The sequence below is a fragment of the Diospyros lotus genome, chromosome 15, assembly GCF_014633365.1.
Source record: "Diospyros lotus cultivar Yz01 chromosome 15, ASM1463336v1, whole genome shotgun sequence".
Taxonomy (NCBI): Eukaryota; Viridiplantae; Streptophyta; class Magnoliopsida; order Ericales; family Ebenaceae; genus Diospyros; species Diospyros lotus.
Genome location: NC_068352.1, coordinates 21,468,276 through 21,476,090, shown reverse-complemented (window position 1 = coordinate 21,476,090; position 7,815 = coordinate 21,468,276). Strand labels below are relative to the sequence as shown.

The 7,815-nt window shown below is 33.5% G+C and overlaps 1 long non-coding RNA gene across 3 annotated transcripts; it reads left to right on the top strand.

Annotated features, from left to right (window-relative positions):
* The first annotated feature begins 1,586 nt into the window (after positions 1-1,586).
* LOC127791392 (uncharacterized) lies at positions 1,587-7,531 on the top strand. Of its 3 annotated transcripts, none has more exons than XR_008020940.1 (3): positions 1,587-1,819; positions 1,940-5,331; positions 5,504-7,531. It is a non-coding gene; the product is annotated as an uncharacterized LOC127791392 (long non-coding RNA). The 3 variants fall into 3 exon arrangements; XR_008020939.1 differs by having other exon boundaries at positions 1,610-1,819; positions 1,940-2,116; positions 5,120-7,531; XR_008020938.1 differs by having other exon boundaries at positions 1,610-1,819; positions 1,940-2,116; positions 2,663-7,531.
* Positions 7,532-7,815: the final 284 nt, after the last annotated feature.

Below are 7,815 nucleotides of genomic sequence, written 5' to 3'. Positions count from 1 at the left end.
AAAATAATTTGGGATCGGTAATAAGTAAAATGCTTACTGAAATCCTTATAACCCTAACTAGGTTTAAAAAAAATCTCAAGGACATTACAAAAAACAGATTACCTTTCTCCAAATATACCGAGCAATAACATGCAATCAACCTTACCAATCTTTTTGACACAATAAAATGATATACAGTTACAATAGAAAGTAAACGGAAACAACAACAACAACAAAAACAACAAACGAGAGAGATAATCCAAGGCAAAAAGTATAGAACAATGGATGTCTCTCTAAACCCTATCTTGATTTTGATTTAAAAACTCAAGAAGATGGTGAGGATTAGGGCAAGGAAAAAATAACACTATACTTACAGAGTCAGAAGCCCATTGCGGCCTCCGATCTTCTAGCGTTTTGTTTAATAACGATCGATCAGCCTCCGTCTTCCTGTTAATTCGATCGTCTTCATCCTCGAGTTCTCGAATCTTGATCGCCGATGGATCTGGTTTACCCTTAAGTGGCTTTGACACCATTTGTTAATATCCTGTGAAATAAATCATACAACTAAGCTATGACAGTACCAGTATCCAAGTTGGAAGAAAATCGAAGAAATGAAAAATACACAACAACATACACAACGAAAATAGAAAATGAACAAGGCATGAACATGTTTGGATTTGAAAGAATCCTATTCATGACAAGGCTTCACCTTAGTCAATCCATTATAATATATCATGGATTTACAATTGATTTACAACGGTAATAGAGATATATATATTACAACGAAAGAAATCAAGAAAACTCGACAACCAACTTACAAAGCAATGAAGATGATAAAACAGAGTACATACGCTCAATAATTGAGCAATCCCTGCACTCACACATTGACAATCTCTCTATACATCTCTCACACTCACCAAACCATAAGAAATAGTTGGTACCTGGTTGTTGGATTAGGGTTTCGATCTTTCTTCTTTCAGCTCTTTCTATCTGTCTAGTGCAGTTTCTCCTTCAATTGTTCGTGTGTAAAGTTCTTTCATCATCTAGGTTAATAGCCGATTGAAATGCCTTTATATGCAAATGGAGAAATGATGGCAGCCACTCGATTTAAGGTTTCCAAAAGAGATCAATGACCCATATTTACTAGGCATTTAACATAGTATAAAATGCCACATATAACCGGCCACATTGCATATATATATAAACCAAACGCAACTGAAATTAAATCCAAATATACTAGTAAAAATATAATACCATATGTCACTTACATGAATTAATCAAATAACATATAACATATCAATAAATTTTGAATCATATATCAACAATAACAATATATCCTTCTATTTATTTGCCAAGTCATATTAGGTAATAATATGGCCATATATGCATATTTGCCACAAAAAGGGGATTTTAATGCCATATTCGTAAACTTTCTTTATGCATAAATTCAAGGATATATTGCAATTTATGCCAATTAAATATCCTCATGCATAATAAAATATAAATTACAAGGTGTTAGTACAATTTGAACTAAATCGGAGGTGATATGCATAATAAACTAAAAATAAGGGGTTTATGTGCAATAATCCATAACTTTTGGGTAGAAGTGTCACGTGAAACTCAGAATCTTTCCAGAATTTTCTCCTACCTCACACTTCTTATCCTGCAACTATCTCGCCACCGGCAAGCCTCCGACTCTACTGGTTTGTTGTCGACTGCTGTGAAAGTCTTCGTCAGTCACCCCTAAGCCGTTGTCGCCCATTGATGCCGGAAAAAAGCCAAAAAATTGCTGAAACTACCATCTTTTTGTCTTCTCTGATGAAACTGTGCCGTCGTGCTGGTTGCTTCAACAACTTAAAATCTCGATTTTCTTCTCTCATTTTTTCCTTTCTTGCTTGCTTATGCCTCAAAACTGAAAAAGAAACAGGCTTTTATGGTTGATTTTTGGCACCGCATGCAGATGATGATCAAGTCGCCGATCACTTCTTCCATACCCAGTTGCCGCCTAACATCACTCCGTGACTGTCGATCATTCCGACGGCAGTTGTGTTGTCTTGTTGCCATCAACCACATTATTTCACGATTGTCCAGATTCTTTACCAATTTTGCAGACATCAAGGTGTTCCTGGCCAAAAAGGTAATTAATGAACGTTGATGATCTTGATTCTTAACAAAACAAATCATGAAAACAAATGGTAATCTCTTAGAATTAAATTTGTGAAGTGTCTTTAGGTTTAAAAGAAAAGTAATTAATTATGAAACGAATAAAACTAAGTTTGAAATTTTTAGAGTCAGACACTCTATATAAAATAATACTTGAGTTTTTTGAGAAATTGAGAGCATTCTTGATGCAATCTAAAATACTCAAGTATTATAGAAAGTAATACTTGAATATTTCCTTAAAAAATTGAGAGCATTTTAAATGAAGTCTAAAACACTCGAGTATTTTTTGAGTAACAGAGAAGGTCTTAGGTAAAAACCAAAAATATATTTGAGTACGGAATAAAGCAATACTTGAGTACCTAGGGATTCCTTTTGTCACAATACTCAAGTACCAAAAATGATATACTTGAGTATTAGAAATCGAAGGCCTAAAAATTTTGAATTTCTAGCTGTTAGAAAGGAATCATTTTACTTTGATATATTACCGAATGTGTATTTGACTTTTCTCTGATTGTTGCAGGTTGAAAACTTTAGATTCAAGTTGCTTATTTCAACTTAAAGATTTATCAATAACAAGTATGGACAGAACAACTACTACTTTCTATAGCAGCCACCAGTGTAGCTGACTGGTCGACCCTTTTGTCTATATAAGGATATGAAAAAAGAAAAAAGGAACTAGAGCTAGATAACTTAAAAAGAAAAGAGATTCACGTTCATTCTCCTTCTACAATTTCTCTACAACCTTTACTGCCTAAAAAATAGAGCTTTGTTGCAAATTTGAGAATCATCCTAGTGTGTTTATTGTAAAACACCTTGAGTGTTATTTTTTGTGAGGATTTCTTGTACTATGAGTGTATCTCACAAATCTTCTTCCTTGAATTGTAAAAATGATATGTGAGGGGTTATTGCTTCAGCTCTAGAAAAACATTTGTAAGGTTAGATGTTTGAGCATGTGAAAAAACACAAGTGTTTGAGCCTATGAAAAAACATAGGTAAAGTCAAGTGTTTGAGCTTGCGTAAAAAAACAAAAGATCACTAAGAAAGTGATTGTATAGAGGACATTGTATACCTCTTTAAAAAAACACTCAAATAGTATATTTACAAAATCCTTAACTAAGAGTTAAGGTAGTGGGTGTAGGCAAGTTGCCAAATCACTATAAATACTGATGTCATCTCTAATTATTACTTTTTTATTCTTGTTTATTTATGCTATATTTCAATTTGTTAAAAAAAATTCTAAAAGCTTAGTTCACCCCCTCTTAAACATCACTTGGTTAATATCTTTTCAACTTCTTTATCAAGTCTTTATGCTAATCCCTCGAAGAGCAATTGTTTTGTATCATGTAGGGATGAAACCTTGAGGGAAGTGTTTTATCTTACTTTAGGTTTCAGGAAAGGTCCTTTACCTATGAGATACTTGGGGATATTTGTCTACTAAGTTATCATATAGGGACAGTAAGCCTATTATAGATAAGGTGGTGAGAATAAGGTATGCTTATGGTGCATTCGTTTGCTATCATTTGGCAGTCGACTCCAGTTAGCACACTCGATTCTTACCACTATATATTTATATTGGGCTTTGGTCTTCATTTTTCCCAAGCGAATAATTAAAAAGCTTGAACAAATAATGCGTAACTTCCTTTAAAGTGGTAATGAGGTTGATTCTCATAAGGTGAAGATTGCCTGGAGGGATGTGTGCTACCCAAAAGAGCAAAGGAGTTTGGGTATCAAACCATTATATGTTTGGAACAAGCCCTTGTTGCAAAATTAATTTGGTGGTTGCTCTCGGATGATAATGAGTCTTTTTAGGTTAAATAGGTTCATACTTATTGAGTGAAGGATAAGGGTTTTTGGTTGCTTGATGAGAATCATGGAGGGCCGACTAACAATGATGCAATCGGATAAGTCAACCTCGTCAACCATGTCGGAATTGGATGATTGACAAGATTTGCGCATAAAAAGGAATGGTTATTGATTGGTTGGTTGATTGCAAGATTTGGGCGCATAATTGATTGATTGATTAGTTAATTGATTGACAAGATTTGAGAGCATAAAAAAGGAATGGATGATTGATTGATTACCTGATTGATTGATTGAAAAGATCTCGGAATATAAAAGGATTGATTGATTGATTGACCAGATCTAGTTATTTATTTATTTTCTATGTAATTTAGGATTTTTATTAATTTCTATGTAGAATTAGGATTTAATTATTCGCCTATTTAAAGGCTTTTCCATTGTAAACATTAGACATAAATTATTATGAATTTTTGAATTTGAGAGATTTATCTATTTTATCTTGTTCTTCAATGAACAAAACTTTGAACTTATCAATGGAGTGATTCCTTTGTGGCGTTCAAAACTCGAACTTATCAAAGATCTAGGCAGTCTTTGTGGCGTTCATTTTGTTTGATATTCCTTTGTGGCATTCAAAATCCGAACTTATCAAAGATCTGGGCAGTCTTTGTGGCGTTCAAAACCCGAACTTAATATAGTCTAGATTCTTGGTTCGTGAATCAACGGGTCGGGAATTCTTTGCCTTCTATCCGATTTTGGCTTTTCTGGGGTTCATTTCAATCTTTTGTGGGTTCTTTTGGTCTTGTCCCATCACGGATTCACATCATTGCTCCCAGTGCCTTTCTCGTGTCCTTGGTAGTGGAAGAAACTGCTCTCAATTTGCAATGCGATAAGACATAATTTTGGAAGAAGGATAAGAAATAGTAGGAAAGTGTTTCTGTGGCATGACTAGTGACATTCTCTTGGCGCTTGTAGATAGATTATCTTGCCAATTATCTATCACTACTCATGTCTTATAAATCATTGTAAATGGCTCTTGGGTATGGCCAAAGATGTTTTCATCACCATATTTAGTCATTATTCACGACCAGATACTTGACCCCCTTGGGTTGGGTGTCAGAATGACTTGAGATGGCTACCAACCTCAAATGGGGTATTTTCTGTACGTTCTGTTTTGCAGGGTCTTCTAATGCAATGCCCATGTGTCCCTTGGTATCGTTTGGCATGGCATAGTAATGATATTTGTAATATCCCATATCGAGTGATAGGAAGGATCGGAACAATTTACCCTGATGGGCCTACGCGAATTTCCCAAGGGGTCACTCATCCTTGAGGTTCCCCAGCTCAAGCAAGCTTAACCCCGGAGTTTCTTGCCTACATTCAGCTCAAAAGGTATTCAGCTGGTGTTGTTTCCTTTCTTACTTATTCTCGATATATACTATTCTTCTTTTTGGGCTCCCAAGATATTACAATATTCCTACTCATATGTTTATTTTTTTGTTAGCGATTAGGGAGTGGTTATCTACTCTTGATCGTATTAACTTTTTCTTGGCTTTTTCGATAGATGATTTCTTTGCAAGGAGGTAGTAAAACGTCACAATCACCTTTTCGTTAACTGTGCCTCTTGGTATCATCTGGCATGGCATATCAATGGTATTCCTACTCATATATTTATTTTTTTTATTAACGATTAGGGAGTGGCTATCTACTATTGATTGTATTAACCTTTTCTTTCCTTCTTTGAATATATGTTTTCTTTGCAATGAGGTAGCAGAGCGTCAGAATCACATTTTCGTTAATTGTTCCTATTCCCATAAGGTGCTGTCTTTTTTTCTTTGTTCAAAGAAATTTGGATGGCCTTGTTGTTGATGAGAGATAGACATATTATGGGCGATGACAAGGTGGAATGGTAGGAACCCCCTGACAGGTTGCTGATTATTTGGTTTTACTAGCAATGGTTTATTTTCTATTACGGGAGCACAATAACATATGCTTTAAAAAACAAAAGTGATTTGCATCCTAGTTGATGCATCAGATCTAGTATGCCTTCTAAATGAGGTTAGCTATTATTTGTTTCCCTTATATTTTATAGAGTCAAGCTTTGCAACACTTTTGGCGACTTCCAACTGTCTAGTCTTTTTACTCCGCTGATTTGAATCGCTTTTGGTCGTTTAAGTTATGAGTATAATTTGTACTTTACGTGATTATTTTGGTGAGTACACTGGGGTTATTAGCATAACTGTTAGTCTTAGATGATCAAAGCCAGCATAATTCTTAGGGAAGTTCATGAATTGACAATTCTTTCTAGTGTTCGTTGTCTTCTCCACTAGTTTGGGCCGCTTATGCACCCTAAGTGATTTTTTTTTTTTTTTTGTGAGTATCCCAGGGTTGGCAACTCAACTGTTAACCTTGGATAAATAAAACCAACATGATCATTAAGAAAGTTATTTTATCTAAATGTTTTCAGAAGGTGATGGTTATGAAGATTTTCCCTAATAGTTATACATATTTTCCCTTAATGTTAGGAGGATTGTATATTTTTATTAATTATTTAGATTTTCTGGTGTTATTTTTTATTATGTGGCTTGAGGTATGCCCTAGTTTAAAGCTATAGATAGTTTTTTTGTACGAAATTCTTATTTATAGAAAAAATATCTTTTCAACACACATGCATATGCGTATATATCCTACCTTTCATATGACATTTGCTAATTTTTGTTGGTTTTCTTTGAATTTTACAATATTTCGTAGTTGTTCCAAATTTTCAATATGTTGTGAACAAATTTGAGAGATTTTTCATATCAAATTTGGAAGTTTTTTAAATTACTCAATGGATTTGTTGGTGTACCGATATAATTTTCTTTGATTTTTTCACAAATTTTCAACTTTGATATCTTACTCATTTGTAGATGGAATTGGCGTGAAATGTACTGACTTGTTCTCTTCCATGTCCTTTATAGGTGTAGTAAAATGATTTGATTTAGTTTGTGAGTTTACTCAAAATCTTGGCTCAAAGTGGCTTATCCAAGTTGTGCGTCTTGTCTCGAGTAATTTTTTTCATAATCTTTCGAGCTTGATTATTTTCAATTCAAGGGTTCATTGTGAAACCCAATCATACTCTTGCATTTGTAGTTATGCCTATTTGACTTCTATCTTTTGGTTTATTTGAATCGAACTTTGTTTGAATTTTTGTTGAGGTTCAAAGTAGGTCATCTAATGAACTTATTATGTATTTCAACTAATATATGGCTTAAATAACTTTTAATATGCTCGCTAATTTCTATGAACTTATCTACTGTACCTAATATTGCATTAAACCCAATTTGATCAGTTTGATTTAATTTTGTGCTCAAAGTTGACTCCTTAATTGACCTATGTTTACAATTTTTGACTAATTTCACTTAAGCGCAATTCTTCGTGAATTGATCTTTGGCTCTCTTGGATTCCTCCCAAGGCTTGGTAATTCGCCAAACTACCAGAGTCTAGTTTCAATTAATTCAAAATTAATTTAAATATCTAATTTTTTTAAATATTATAGCTCCAACATATTTATTTTCAACATGTAAACTTTCTCAATACAAATAAAATTTTCCCTTTGTAAAAATGAGGGGTTCAATGTGTAACCCTAATTAATTTAAAGTGCGGGAAATAAAATTAGAATAAATTAAATTTGTTTTGCTAGAATCGTTTAATTATGGGTAAATTACATATAATATTGAGATTCGACAAAAAAAAAAAATAAAGATATCCCTTATATTTGAGAAATAATAATGGTTTTCCATGACTTTAGAACTTTAGTGACAAATTTTCCATCTTTTTGTTAAAATTGTTAATATTACGAAAATGGTGCATCTAATGTATGAATTGTGAGTATGG